We start from the raw sequence: 16,384 nt of genomic DNA, 5'->3' as shown, positions 1-16,384 counted from the left end.
GTGCTTGGAAGGCTGGGGCAGCTGGGTGTTTCCTCTGCATTCCTTTTCTGTGAGGGTAACTTGTAGGCAAGGGAGTTCCCTCTTGCTGCCGAGCAGTTCTGGCTGTAGGGATGAGATGATGCAGACAAAACTGTTCTTTCTACTCTTTTTGTGCAGTTCTTTTTTTTCTCACTCAGAATATTTATTATACATTGCCTCAAGGGACCTCCAGGTAAAGGAACCCAGACTGTACCCTTCTCCCTTTTCCAAGCTACCTTTTTGAACTAAAGGATAGGATTCTAAGGGAATCGGTATCTCCAATAAGCCAGAATGTATCTGGGGGAAGAATGGCCATTAATTTCACAGACCTGACATTACAATTATGTGTTTGCCATGGAGGGAGGAGCCAGTGAGACTGGTGGAAGGACTAGATGAGGGCTCTTCATTGTCACAGCTTGAGCTCAAGAGTTGGAATAAATAGGTATTTAGAAAAGAGAAGAGGTAAGAGGACAGGCAGAGGACAGAGGAAGGTCAGGGGCTGGGTTCACCCAGATCACATAGCATTGTAGGAAGAACCAGGGTAGTAACATGAGTTCTCAGACTGGAACAGGGAGTTGAGGGCTCAGTACTGGAGGAAGGAGAATCCCAGGGCTTCTCGTCAACCCTACTGTGATTAGATGCAAAAGCCCTTTTTCTTTAGGTAATTCGGAATGGTTTGTCTGAAGGTGAGTATGATAACAGATCTGTAGCCCCAGTCCGGGCTGTTTCTTTCCATTCACAAAGGTCCTACCAAGAGGACTATAGAAATACAGAGTTCTGAAACAAAGAACAGAGTACCATATGTTCTCACTCATAAGTGGATCTTGAACAAATATAATATAAGAAAGGGATTGGCAGTAGTGGGAAACTGTCAGGGGAGGGGGTGGGATTGGCAGTCGAGGGAAACTGCCAAGGGAGGGAGGGGCACACCTCATCAACAAGGGTACCTGCATGATCCACATTTGTATATCTAACCCTGAATTGTACCCCACATCTTTATTTAAAAGAGAGAAATGCAGAGTCCCAGGACTCTGCCCCTGCCCCCCAGGTCCAAGAGAGGGAGTACAGACAAGGCACAAAGACCCGGGGAGTAAAGGTGATCATCCATGCGGCCACATATAACATTAGTGTGGGAGAGGAAGAAGGTGCATGCCCCCAAAAGAGATACCTTCCTTCGTCTGGCAGATGACTGGGCTTTTGATCGTGGCAGAAACCACAATGGAATAGGGCTCACAGAAAAGGCCTGCAAAACAGACCCTATTCCCAAGAATCAGATAAAAAATCTCAGCTGATATGGCAAAATCTTGAATGAGACAACAGAGGGCAGTGGGCAGACCACTCCTGCAGATGACTCTTCTACCTCAGCTCCCAAGGGTTCTGCTGACTCCAGATGTTTCCCACGGATGGGACTTGGGGAGGAAAATGTGTTGTGTTTCACATGATCAGACTCTGTTCACCATTGGCACCTGGTGTCCCTGAAAGATTGAAAGCATCCAGGTCAAAGTTGAGGCCAGGAGGCAACTCCCCAGCCAGTTCTTTTGGAGAATGGTCCAAATCCTGCACTGATGCATAAGATCCAGCACCATCTCAAAACAAGTTTTTTGAGTGGCTTCACCATCTGTAGGAATCTCTGCCTCAAATTTCTCACATATTTTGCTCATGACACTGTGCTGTTCCTGGTGTTTTCCAAACTGCTCTGGAGGCAGAGATTCCTGGTGACTCTGCAACCATTCTGGATACTTTTCTGTGATCTCCTTCAGTGACAGGTCCAGCACATCCTTGGACAGCAGGTTCGGCATGATACTCTGCATGATGGGGATGATGCTCCCTTCCCTATCCCCTTTGTCCATGCCCAGCCCCTTCCATGGCCTGGGTCAGCTCCTCTTCTGACATGCCTGAGTTCTGGAGGTCAGTGGTGTTTTTGGCTAGTCCACTTAGTGTCTCCTTTAGGCAAGAAATAAATTCTTGGTGGGAGGTTGTGTCACTGTCCACTCTCCCTGCAGCCTTGGAGAAGCCAATTCCTTCATTGCCTTCTTGAGCTCCGCAGTACCTTGGGAAGCCAGTTCAGCGTTGAATAGTTCCTGGAGAAACTTCTCTTGGGAAGCGAAGAGGGCATCTTTGGCAGTGTCTCCTGGTGATCTCTTCTGAGCCCCCAAAGCATCAGGGGCTGTGATGGTAGGAGCGGGTGCTGGTGAGGGTTTGGCTTTATCAAAATCATCAAGGACACTTTCCAGAAGCTCCTCCAGTTCCCAGTCTGCATCGGCCCTGACACCATAGTCCTCCTCAGTGACTGTCATCTTGCTGCCTTTCCCCCTACTTAAAAAAAAAATTCCTCTGTGTTGGTGCAGTTTTTACTTTATTTTATTTTTTTGAGTTGGAGTCTCATTCTATCACCCAGACTGGAGTGCAGTGGCACGCTCCCGGCCACCGCAGCCTCGACCTGCTGGGCTTCAGTGATCCTTCCACCTCAGCCTTCCAAGTAGCCAGAACTACAGGTGCACACTACCATGTCTGGCTAATTTTTTATTTATTGTAGAGATGATGTCTCACCAAGTTGCCCAGGTGGGTCTTGAACCCGTGGGCTCAGGCAATCTACTTGCTTTGGCCTCCCAAAGTGCTGGAATCATAGGCTGAGCCACCAAGCCCAGCGCTGCAGCTTTTAAAATGAGCTCTTGAGTTCTCCAGAGATATTTTCGTTGATAGATAGCCATCTAGTTGTTTTTTTTTTTTTTGTGGGGGAACAAATTTGGGATCTCCTATTCTGCCAACTTGCTGACATAATTCCTCACTCATATTGTTGGTGTTTCTGGTGTGATCATTCTCCTTTCCAGAATCATCTTGTTACCATAAACTACCTTGGGTTCACAGGTGAGTCACCCACTAGTGCCAAGTATAACAAAGTCACTTATTCCTGGGAAAATTCCAAAGGAACTAGGGATAAATACCTGCCAAATTTTCTATTATAAACTTGCACATCACAAATGTTTCCAAATTGGCTATGTCTATCAAAAAGGAACAAAGGGCTCTGTGTAATCAAATTGGCAGCTGTTGCATGCAAAATATTTGGCACATCTGATCAAAGAGATATTTGCGTTAATTATCAATTGAAAGTAAGTATAAGAGCAATTTCTATAACAGGAAAAACCATAAGATTGTAATACAGCACAAATTTGTCAATATTTCATTGTGTTTGTGTCATGAAAATGGAAAAAGACAGAATTTGAGTGGAGGGAAGCTACTTAGCAACAAATCTGTGGTATTAGGATGCATTTATTGTTCAGAGGCTGGAGTGCAGTGGCCCAATCTTGGCTCACTGCAACATTTGACCTCCTGGGCTCAAGTGATCCTCCCATTTCAGCTTCCTGAGTAGCTGGAACTACAGACACACCACTATGTCTGTCTATTTTTTTTTTTTTGGTAGAGATGGGATCTCACTGTGTTGCTCAGAACACTCAAACTCCTGGGCTCAAGCAATTCTCCCACTTTGTCCTCCCAAAGTGCTAGGATTACAGGCATGAGCCAGTGCATTGAGACTAAATTTATTGTTGAAAAGTTGCTTCTAGGTCTCTTTTCCTTTGCTCTCGACATGTTGATGAAGGTTATTTTTTCCGACAGTTAAAATTAGATGAAATCAAGATAAGACTTCTCTCAAGCTGTCCTACTCTCTCAAGCACAGATGCAGTAAATCTATCCATAATTCCATCTTTCCTGCACCAAGGAATCCCTCACTCCTCTCAAATACCCTGCAATAGTCAGCAATTCCCCTTCAAATGTTCAATAAGAATCTCCATCAATTTACTCAAAAGCTTTATACTGTTAATTACTCTGTTGTTCATTACTGAGTCATCCCAATCCAGCTACTATATAGCTCAATGCCCAATGTTAGTTATTCTATTCTAGTAGGTTTGTTGATGATAAAAGCCTGTAAAATATTTAAAGAAGTTTATTCTGAGCCAAATGTGAGTGACCTAGGCCCGTGGCACAGTCCCAAGAGGTCCTGACAACATGTGCCCCAAGTGGTTGAATTATAGCTTGGTCTTATACCTTTTTAGGGAGACAGAGTTACAATCAATCAATGCAAGTGAGGTTTACATTGATTGGCCCCAGAGAGGTGGGACATCTCCAAGCAAGGGCTTATACCCTTACTGAGAGTGCATGTAAAGATTTTCTGATTGGCAGTGGGTAGAGGTAAGATCTGCCTAGATAATTTGAGATCAGTAAAATAAATGCTTGAGCTAAAATAAAAGGAGTTGAGTTACATAGATGAAGCCTCTAAGCAACAGACTTCAGAGAGAATAGGTGGCATATGCCTTTTTTTTTTAGAAAGCGGTATTTATTGAGAGGACAGAGAAGCTCCCACAGTGGGAGGAGACCGAAGGTGTTGCCCATGCCTTTAAAAACAGCAAACAACTTAATTTTATTATAAAGATGTGACACACACACACACACACACACACACAAAGATGTGAGGCACAAGTCACAGTTAGGTACAAAAGTAACATATGGGCAGGTGAAGTCTGGGCCTTCAACTGGTCCTACCTCTCCCTGATTTAGGATCAGGCACCCTTTGTGTTGTTATTGCCCCCCTTCCTCCCTCCCCTGGCTGTGTCTGTGACTGCTGATCCCTCCCTTGGGCTGTTGTGATCAACGTCCAGGTCCCACTTATGAGTGAGAGCATGTGGTATTTGGTTCTTTGTTTCTGTGACAGAGCACTAAGAACGGTTGTCTTCAGTTCCATCCAGTTTGCTATGGCTTAAAAGGTGTTTGGTATAGATGCAGATTTCCCCAAGAGATGGCTTTACAGGATCACTTCCAAATATGCTAGAGAAACATACTTTGGGGTAAAGTATTTTTACTTCCTTTAGGGTCTGCCATCTGTCCTATGGTGCTATATCAAAGTCAGGTTGGAATTTAGTATGATTGCCACAGGGTCCGTTTTATCAGCCTTAAGATCTCTATTTTAATGTTGACGCTAGTCAGTTGTGCCTAAAACGCCACAAGGGAGGGAGTATCATGAGGTATGCCTGTCCTCCTTTTCCATGGCCTGGAGCTTAATTTTTCAGGTTTCTCTTGGTGCAGAGGAGGGAGCTCTGTTCAGTCAATTGGGGGACTTAAAATTTTATTTTTGGTTTCCAGGTTAATACTCTGTCTTTTTATCAGTTTATAGACATCCTAACATCCAATTTTTATTTGCTTTCTTTTTTTTTTTTGAGTTGGAATCTCACTTTGTCACCCAGGCTGGAGGGCAGTGGCACGGTTTCAGCTACCGCAGCCTCGACCTGCTGGGCTCTGGTGATCCTTCTGCCCCAGCTTTCCAAGTAGCTGGAACTACAGGCTTGTGCTACCAGGCCCGGCTAATTTTTGATTTATTGAGAAACGAGGTCTCACCAAGTTGCCCGGGTGGGTCTTGAATCTGTGGGCTCAGGCAATCCTCTCACCTCGGTCTCTCAAAGTGCTGAGATTACAGGTGTGAGCCACCATGCCTGGCTGGTATTCTGTTAAAAGCAACAGAAAAGCAGACTAAGACAGGAATACTACTGGGTCAAAAAAGACAAGAAGAAAAAAAGAACTAATCATATATGCAACAATTTGTTGCGTCTCTACAATAAATCAAAAGGCAGAAGGATTGCCTGAGCCCAGATTGTATGCAACAATCTATATAAGTCTCAAAGGTATCAGGTTAAGTGAAAAAAAGTAGTTTTAATCTGACTGGCACAAATTAATATGCCTGACCCGGCACCTGGGCAGTTTTCGGTTATGCCGTTCATGGCAACTGAGGCTGCAACCAATTAGTGACACTTCCCTTGTGATTCAACCAAGGCAATGTGATAGTGATCCAAATAAAGTTTAATGACAAATCCTGAAGTGGGGTTTCCTGTGCCCCTTTGGTATGTGAGAGAGAATGGGCCACAACATATCTACCCATGGGAGCTGGGGGTCACTTTTTAGCCCATCTATTGACTGTAATCATTGACTATGAAGAATTGGTGTTAATTCTTAAATAAATTTTCAGTAGGTTCATCTATGGTTCCATCTGGGCCTGAGATACTTTTTTGTGTGGGAAGTTTTGAAATAGTAATCTAATGCCTTTACTTGTTATAGGTCTAGTCAGATTTTCTATTTCTTCTTGAGTCAGTTTCTTGGCATATTTGTTTACAGTATTCTCTTATAAATCATTTCATTTCTCTAAGTTTGATAATAATATTCTTTTTTTATTCTTGATTTTAGTTTGACTCTTCTGTCTTTTATTCTTGGTCATTTTGGCTAAAAATTGAGGTTAAGTTGTTAATTTTGTTGATCCTTCAGAGTCAGTACTAGTGTCTATCATCTTTTTTCATTCATATTGAAATTTCCTGGCTTTTGATATGATGGATAATTTCTGATTGCTACATTTTGTATTTTAGACTCTGGATATTATTTGAACCTTCTGTTTTTGCTGGCTTAGTTTGACACCACTCCCGCAGGGAGGGAAGGTGAAGAGCTGTCTCATTACTGCCAAGTGGGGTAGAAGTCCAGGTTCTTGACTGAGTTTTTCTTGATACTTCTAGATGGGTTTTGAAATTCAGGTTTCCCCACAGTTCCATTGACACTGCAGCCCTTTTCTCGGTATTCTTGAACCTTCTCTTTGTGGGAGAATTAGGACTCCTTTTTAAAGCTTGCAAAAAGACTGAACAAAAAATCAGAATAGACTATCCAAGAATGGTAGGAAAACTACAAAAGGTGTAACATACACTTAATGGTAACCCCAGAAGCAGAAGAAAGAGACAAATGAATGAAAGAAATATTTGAAACAATAATGACTGATAATTTTCCCAAATTAATGCCATACACCAAACCACAGATCCAGGAAACTTAGAGAACACTAAGCAGGATAAATGCCCAAACCAAAACAAGTCAAAACAACAACAAAACTATACCTAGGTAAAGCATTTCCAAATATAGAATATCAAAGATATAGAAAAATTCCTGAAAGAAGCCAGGGCGGAGGGTGGAGGGATGGAAGTCCTTACCCATAGAGAAACAAAGATAAGAATGACACCCATCTTCTCCTCAGAAACCAAGTAAACAAGAAGAAAGTGGGATTAAATATTTAAAGTGTTGAGAGAGAAAACCCACCAGCCTAGAATTGTTTCCTGAAAAATTATCCTTTGAAAGTGAAGAAGAAATCAAGACTTTCTCAGCCAAACAAAAATAGAGAGAATTTTTTGCCAGTAGATCTGCCTTTCAAGAAATGCCAAAATAAGTTCTTTTGAGAAAAGGAAAATAATGTTGGTCAGAAACTTTATCTTCATAAAGAAGGAAGAATATTGAAGAAGAGATAAACGGAGATAAAAAAAACTTTTATATTTTTCTTATTATTAGCTGATCTAACAGATTGTTCAAAAAAATTGTAGCAAAAATGTATTCCACACATTGTGTTTATATATATTTATACACACTGGTCTCGATCTCTCCCTTTCCCCCCCTTGATCATGATATCCAGATGAAGCCTGATTTCAGACTAGGCAAAATGGGGACCAAAGGGAGGCTCAAATTTACCTATACAATGACCACTTGTATACCTAATCCTGGATTGTACCAAGGTTTGGTGTTCATCCGCTTGTGGAGGACGACCAGGTACTTTAATTTGTTCCTGTAGAAATTACCAGAAATGTTGATGCCCTCACAGTGCATGACGACTACTTTCCAGCCCAGCAGTACCTGCATGACCACGATGGCCATCCAGCACCAGGACCTGTCCCTCTGCCATCTTTGGCAGTCACCTGGGAAAGGAACAAAACTCACATCTTTAAAATAAAATATTAAAAAATTAATAGGACATTTGAGAGATACTATTAACAACTCTATGCTCAAAAATTTGATAATTTAGATAAAATGGATCCAATTCTTTGAAAGATCTCAACTGCCAAAACTCACACAAGAAGAAATAAACAATCTGAATAGGCCTACATCTATTAAAAATTGAATAAATGATTAATAACCTTTCTACACAGAAAGCACTAGGTGCACCTGTAGTCACTAGCGAATTCCATGAAAAATTTAAGGAAAAAATTACACCAATTATCTAAGATATATTTTAGGGGATAAAATGGAGGGACTATTCCCTAAGTTATTCAATGAATCCAACATTATTCTAATATTAAAATCAGAAAAAGACATTACAGGAACAGACAACCACAGACCAACATCTCTCATGAACATAGATGTAAAAATATTCAGCAAAATATTTCCAAATAAAAATCCAATAATTTATAACAAAGAATTATACATCACAGTCAAGTGGGATTTATTCTAGGTATGCATGACCAGTTAAACATTTGAAAACTAATGTAATCCATTACATCAACAGGATAAAAAAGAAAAATCACACAATCATGTGAGTAGTGCAGAAAAAGCATTTGATAAAATCCAATGCTCATTCATGATAAAAACTTTTTTTTGATTTGGAATCAACAGTCTTTATTGGGCTCAGACCAGGAACCAGGAGTCTTAAGGACCTCTGTGTATCTGTCAGTCTTCTCCACATTCTTTTCGGCCTATTTCCATAGCCCCGTGAGCTGTTTCTTCTTTGGATAGTGAATCTTGGCCTTCTCCTTCCTCATTTCCTCCAGGGTGGGTGTCACTGCCTGGCACTTCCAGCCAACTTCATGAGCCAGGTGCCCCAGGTAGGCAAACTTCCTTGTAGTCTTCAAACACACAACCTTGAGGGCAGCAGGGACTACCATCCGCTTTTTCTTGTCATAGGGCGACAGGATCCCATCAAACACCTTGAGGTGGTCCAGGGCAGCCTGGCCTCACTTGCTATTGTGGGGCAGCATGCCTCACACAGTCTGCCAAAAGATGTGGCTGGGGGCCTGGATATGGTAGGGGCCTTGGGAAGGGTTGGCGTTCATCCGCTTGTGGAGGAAGATCAGGTACTTTAATTTGTTCCTGTAGAAATTGCCAGAAATGTTGATGCCCTCACAGTGCATGACCACTACCTTCCAGCCCAGCAGTACCTGTATGACCACGATGGCCATCCAGCACCAGGAACTGTCCCTCTGCCATCTTTGGCAGTCACCTGGGAAAGGAACAAAACTCTTAATAAACTAGGAATGGGGGAAATTTCCTCAACTTGATAAAGAATATTTGCAAAAACCCTACAGCTATCATTTTAGTTAATGGTGAGAAACTGAAAGCTTTCTCACTGAGATCAGGAGCAAGGTAAGGATGTCCTTTCTCATCATTCCTCTTCAAAATCATACTGGAGATTCTAGCTAATGCAAGAAGATGAGAATAGTAAACAAAAGATACAGATGCCCCTCAGTATCCATGGGGGATTTTTTCCAGGACCCCCTCAATACCAAAATCTGTGGATGTTCAAATCCTTTTTGCAAAATGGTGTCATATTTGTGTATAACCTACACACATCCTTCTATATACTTTAAATTGTCTCTAGATTAGTTATAATACCTAATACAATGTAAATGATATGTAAATAGTTGTTATGCAGCATTTTTTTCAAAATGTATTTTTTTATTATTATATTATTTCTAATTTTTTTCTACATATTTTCAGTGTGTGATTGGATGAATCCACAGATGTAGAACTCATGGATATGGTGAGCTGACCATATACAGATTGAGAAAGAAGAAATAAAAATGTCTTTTTTTCCACAGATGACATGGTTGTTTATGTAGGAAATCTGAATGAATTGACAAAAAAAAAAAAATCCTTCTTGGAACTAGCAAGCAATTAAGGTTGCAGGATACAAGGTTAACACACAAAAATCAATTGCTTTCCTACATACCAGCAATTCACAAATATAATTTGAAATAAGAAACAAAGTACCATTTACATTAGAACCCCTGAAAATAAAATACTTGGCCATAAATCTAACATAAATCTAATGTCCTGACATTAATACTATAAGAAATACAGTAATTAAGATAGTGTGAAATGGGAAAAAAAATAGACGAATAGATCAATGGAGCATTGTAGAGCATCCAGAAATAGACCCATGCAAATGTAGCTAACTGATCTTTGACAAAGGAGTCAAAGCAATATAACGGAGCAAAGATAATCTTTTCAACAAATGCTGCTGGACAACTGGCCATCCACATGTGAAAAAGGAATCTGCACATAGACCTTACACTTTTCACAAAAACCAACCCAAATCAATCATAGACCTAACTGTAAAATGCAAAACTACACTCGTAAAACTCCTACAAGATAACATAAGAAACAAATCTAGATAACTTTGGCTATGGCAATCATACTTTAGGTACAACATCAAAGGCACAATCTTTGAAAGAAATAATTGATAAGCCCAACTTTATTAAAATTAAAATTTTCTGCTCTGTGAAAAAAATAGCAAGAGAACGAAGAGACTAGCCACAGATTGGGATAAAATACTTCCAAAAGACACATCTGATAAAGAACTGTCTTCTAGAGGAGTCTGGTAAGATGAAGACAGAACTGATGGGAGTGTGAGAGTTTCTTCATGGGTGACTGTCCATAAGGATGGATCTGCATGCGTGGATGTGTACAGGTGGGTGAGCGAATGTCCCTCTGAAGGGAGACTCAAGATCAAGCACCCAGGGCTCCCCTCCAGAGGTGGCTGCAACTTACCACTGCTTTGAGATCAGCAATCTCAGTGCACAGGATGGTCCACATTCTTGGGGCATCTCCTGGGAGAAGGCAGTAGAGATCAGCTGCCCTGGCACCTAGCCCAGGCCACCATCTGCAGCAGTAGGCCAGGCACTGGCAGCAGGAACTGTGGAGGGAGTGGGGGAGCAAATCTGGAGCTGAGCCTTGCCAGACAGGAGGACTCAGCAGAGACCTGTTTTGGCCCACCCAGTTCTGATCAGCCTCCAACCTGAGATTGAAGGATGATCTCTGCACCCTTCTGGGATGGATCATCCTGGCCCATAAAGGAAGCTTCAGGAGCAGATACCAAACAGACAGATGTTTGGACCCTCCCCATGTTGGACCAGGCATGGACATGTAGGATCCAAGTGGGAGACCTGGCAGCAGCAGCAGATGAGTTGGAGTGAGTCTTGATCTGATTCATCCTCCTCTCCCAGCAGTCCATGGGGCCGTCTCACTCACACTGAGAGCAACCAGATGGACTTGTGCTGAGAGTGAAGGGGAGGGACTGGAAACTGGATCCCACTCCTACTGTACCAGTCAAAAAAAAAAAAAAAAGGTAGAAAAAAGGACCTGAAGTTCTGGAAATGGCCATAAGAGGGATATCATTTTTTTGCCCATTCTTTCCACATATATTCTTCTGTATGTCTTTCAATTTGATTTACCCTCTTTTCTCCCTCCTTTTATTTGTTTTAACTTTAGTTTGCTTGCCTGTTTGTTTCTCTTCTCCTTGTCTACCCCTTTTCTCCCTTCTTTCTTTCTCTATTCTCTTCCTTTCTCTTATCTCATTTTGATTTCAGGGGGCATACATATGCTCCCACAGCATGGACATATTGTAGAATGGCTGGAAGTGGGTTCCTGGGGAGCCATACCCCAGTAAGAGGATACTGCAATCTGCAGGTAGCTTCTGAACAAAACCCCCCCACTACACCCTCATCAAATCTCAAAACTGAAAAAAGACAGAACAGCTCCCCTCCCCCAGCCTGGCTGCAAAATTTAACAAATCCAGAGGCTCCACCTGAGGAAGAATAAGGGGTTAAGCAAACAGAAGTGAAAGCTATCCCACCTCTCACTCAGCAACAGAATTGAAAAGGGGGGAAAAAAGGGGAAAAATCCATGACAAATAAAGAAGAATCTATGGAAGAGCACAAGTACCTCCCAGACTCCTGGAAAGACAGCACCTGAGGATACAATTTTGGAACTCAAACAATGAAGAGTCTGCAGAATGCCTGGTCTAAAACCAAAATCTAGATATCAAGGTATTGATGGAGAGTATGAATATAAATGAAGAAAGAATGAAAGAGCAGATAACTGAGATGATGACAATAAAGAATACAGTAAATGAAATAAATAACAAACTGACAAGCATGAAAAGCAGAATTAACCAAACAGAAGACAGAACCTCAGAGCTTGAAGACCAAAATATGGAAATAACTCAATCTGTTTAAAATATAGAAAAGAAGCTTAAAAAGGTAGAAAAAGTCCTTAAAAGATGTGTGATTATATTAAGAAATGAAACCTACACCTAACCAGTATCTCTGAAGCAGAAAAGGAGAATGAGAACACCCTAGAGCAAACATTCCATGAGGTCATCCAAGAAAACTTCCTGCATCTCATCAGAGACATGACCATCCAAACACAAGAAATTCAGAGAACCCCTGCAAGGCATCAAATGAGAAGACTAACTCCTAGACACATAGTAATTCTCTTACACAAAGTAGGTATAAAAGAAAGGAATCCCAAAGGCAGTGAGAAAGGTCAGACTACCTATCAGGGAAGACCAATTAGAATAGCAGCAGACTTATCTACAGAAACACCACAGGTTAGAAGAGACTGGGGTCCAATCTTCAAAATTCTCAAAGATAAAAAACTCCAACCAAGAATTTTCTACCAGCTAAGCTAAGCTTCACCAGTGATGGAGAATTAAAATCATTCATTCTCTAAAAGTGTGTGCTACCTCCAGACCAGCTCTACAAGAGACACTTAAGAAGGTATTAAGCACAGAAGAAAAAAAGAATGACCATGCTCTTCCCAAGAATGCAGGAAAACAGAATCAACATGGCATGCACTGTGACTGCAAAATTGAAAACACAAATATATCAACTCCCAAATCAAAGCAAAACCACCAAAAAAACAAACAAACAACAACAACAACAAAGAACTTTGTTGCCAGGGTCCAGTTCCAGCAGGGCCAGAGATTAGTGGAGGTGAGAAAGCATCAGCAACTAGAGGGGGGAAAGAAAGGGAGAAAAAGAAAGTGGGGAGAAAGAAAATGGACTCCTGTTTAAAGTTGAGCAGAAGCCGTTTATTGAGTGTTATCCAAGGGCTTTTATTCCCCATATTCATACATAAGGAAGAACGTGAGGAAGAACAACCACAAATTGTCTTTTTGTTTCTTATGTTTGCTTAATGTTCCCCAAACCAGTTTCTTATGTGCCCTTAATTGTATTACAACTACATCATCTTGAAATAGCATCACTCAATGTCTTAACCCGAAACCACCATAATGAATTATTAACTTCTACTATTCTGTACTAATTCAAACTGGTTTCTATTAAAACAGTTGCTGCTATGGTTATACTCTTCTAACACCAGTTGGCCTAATTCAAACTTCACTGGCCCCCCTGAATCAAACTAAACTAATCACACTTCTACAATAAAATGGTTACTTGAATTTTCTTCAATCTATATCAACTATATTCTAAAACCTATATATATAAATTTCTAAAATCACATCAAGAGAACATGTGACCTGCACTAAGGCTCCTCAATGTGACTCAAAGTTGAACTTAAATTATTTAAAAGCAAAAACCATAAGCCATGGAAAATGGGAACAATGGACTCCCAAGTTAGCTGTGTTCATTCCAGTTTCAGAGTCCTCTGTTAGAGCCAGCAGGCACCTTTTCTGGTTACAGTGCCAAGTGAAAAAGGAGGGAGGGAATGGGGTCAACAGCTCCCAAACACATCCTAGTGGTCTCGGAGTCAACAACCCTTCCTGATCCCTAATGCTCAGTGGGCCTCCATGACTGGCTCCCAACATCTCCCCCTTTTTTATTTTTAAGTATGAAACTATGGAATTCTGTGTTGAGTTGAGATATGGTCTTTTTTAACACTCTGAAGATGATAGGAAGTAGACCCAGCAATAAAAGAATCACTGTTCCACAAATTCCCACATTAATGAATATAGACAATGATTTTTGATCAATGAATGAAGAAGAGTTATTAAATATAGAACAGGCCAGTTCGGTAGACTGGAATTGCTTTTCAGTAACCGTCATGTCTTGAATTTCCTGATGTAATTTAGTAAGGTCTATATTTAAGTCTGAATTATTTTAAATTCAAAATATGATTTTTAATTTTGTCCCGTGTGTGGATAGATGTATTTATCTCTAAAGGAGTGATGCAAATCCATTTAAGCTCAGAGTAACATTGTAGAGCCAACTTAATCTTTAAAGTCACAAGTTTTTGTCCTATAGCTAGAACCACTTTTTAAAAAGCATTAACTTTGTTCTCTAGCTTTTGATTAATAATTTTTTGGGTGGCTAAGGCTATAGAGACATTTTTAGATAACTGATCAGTGAAGGTAGTTGTGTGGACCTCCTTAGTTAAAGCCACAGCTGAAACTGTTATCAAAATGGCAACAGCTATTAGGGCTGTAATTCCCAAGATTAAGGTGGGTAAAACATCTTTTGTCTTTTTTCTAGAAGGGTATTAACATCATATAACGTTTGTAAACCATATTTATAATACCAGAGAGATGACAGCTGTATTGGAACCATTAAATAAAGAGGCTGTTTTAAGATTACAAAACCTTTATAAAAAGCATCAGTTAAATTTGTGAGAATGCAATTTTGACAAGATATTGAATGCACCTCATTGTGTAATTAATTTTTGCAGTATGATATTTATTTCATACAAGAAAAACATAAGGGGATGTAAGCAAGCTCTTACTTTATAGGTATGAAATCCCCCATGTTGTCAGGCTAAAATAACTGGTTTCAGGGCAGCAAGGGCCCTCCATAAGTAAGGTTGAACAATTTGTTTATTCCCTATAGTAGCTGTTAATATTGGGGGTACCTATCCATTAATATGTTGTCTAGGAGGGGAGGTAGTGGAAGTAGTAGAGTAGGGTCGTAAATTAAGACCCCAGTCACTAATAGATAGTCTTTCACCATATATGGAATAGTCCACTTTAGATCCATAAATGCACTCTCTCCACTTTGGATACCCAGTGCCTTGTTGGATGAGTAACCAGTATTTTTCAGTGTTATTAGGAGAGTAGATGGGTATACTAGATGGTGGCAAAGTTCTTGTGGCTAAACTGGAATCAATTCCTCCAGGCATCAGCATTTTGATCCACCAATCTTTTTTATAATTGTTCTGAGTTGGACTGTCAGTGGTTAAAGACTTGAGAGAAGACATTAAACAGGAAGCTCTATAATTATTAAAGGCTGAATTATTATAAAAGCAAATGGGAGGTGAGTAAGAGTGTCCTTTATAGGAAAAATTATTATTAATAACATGCTTGGTTTGAGTAAAAAATAAAGCAGATCTCCTATAATCAGTTAATGTTTCTTGTCAATCATCACTAGTTTGGAACAAAGTTTGAAATTGAAACTTATTATAAGGAACAATTATATTGTGCACATCATGTCCAAATAATTTAACACTTCTATGCCTCCCCTTGGTTATAAGTAAGGCTAATAAGTAAGGATAAGAAGCCAATGTTTTTTTAGATGACACCAGTAGATGGAGCCATTCCATCAGTACTTTTTGCCACAGACATTCTGTGGGAGTATGGAGAGTGGCCAGAATAATTAAATCCCAAGGCAGACAGTAATCTACTCTTTTTTTTTTGAGTTGGAGTCTCACTCTGTTGCCCAGACTGGAGTGCAGTGGCCACTCCTGGTCATTGCAGCCTTGCCTGCTGGGCTCCAGTGATCCTTCCACCTCAGTCTTCCAAGTAGCCAGAATTACAGGCATGTGCTACCACACCTGGCTGATTTTTTGATTTGTAGAGATGAGGTCTCACTGTCCAGATGGGTCTCGAACCCATGGGCTCAGGCAATCCACTCACCTCAGCCTCCCAAGGGTGCGGGATTACAGGCTGAGCCACTGAGCCCAGCTGGTAATCTACTCTTTTAACCTTTTGAGACTCAATAGACTTTTTCACAAGGGACAATGCTTTTTTGGCCTCTGGTGTTAGAACTCTTAGAATTGGGAGAAGGATCCCCCTGTAAAATATTGAACAAAGGTTTTAAGTGCACCATGGTAATATGTAAATAGGGTCTAATTCAATTAATATCCTCCAACAATTTTTGGAAATCATTTAATGTCACCAAGTGATCTTTTCATAATTGTAAAGGCTGGTGACTTATTGTTTGTGTATGTAATACATGACCAGGATATGTGAAAGGAGGATTGGTTCAAATTTTTTCAGGGGAAACTTTTAAACCACAGTCAGTTAAAGCAGCCACAGTTTTATTAAGAATGTCATGTAAAAGAACATGATTTTTGTGGTCCAGCAAAATATCATCCATATAATGAATTAAATAGAGATTAGGATGTTGGATTTTAACCTTACAGAGAAACATCTATATACTTTTGACACAAGGTGGGGCTGTTTTTCATTCCTGTGGCAGAACTTTCCACTGAAATCTCCGAAGGGGCTGTTTTAAGATTTTGGAGGGTAAACTGAATGTGAATCATTTACAATCCTCTGGCATTAAAGGCATAG

At 40.5% G+C, this 16,384-nt stretch overlaps 2 pseudogenes; both read right to left on the bottom strand.

Annotated features, from left to right (window-relative positions):
• Positions 1-1,452: 1,452 nt before the first annotated feature.
• Positions 1,453-2,315, bottom strand: LOC103274766 (annotated as a pseudogene).
• A 6,153-nt stretch (positions 2,316-8,468) lies between these two features.
• On the bottom strand, positions 8,469-9,038 carry LOC110594371 (annotated as a pseudogene).
• Positions 9,039-16,384: the final 7,346 nt, after the last annotated feature.

Source organism: Carlito syrichta, unplaced genomic scaffold, assembly GCF_000164805.1.
Source record: "Carlito syrichta isolate Samal-C Ts95f unplaced genomic scaffold, Tarsius_syrichta-2.0.1 Scaffold314874, whole genome shotgun sequence".
In the NCBI taxonomy this organism is placed as follows: domain Eukaryota; kingdom Metazoa; phylum Chordata; class Mammalia; order Primates; family Tarsiidae; genus Carlito; species Carlito syrichta.
The sequence above is the reverse complement of the archived record's forward strand: the minus strand, read 5'-3'. Positions and strand labels throughout refer to the sequence as shown.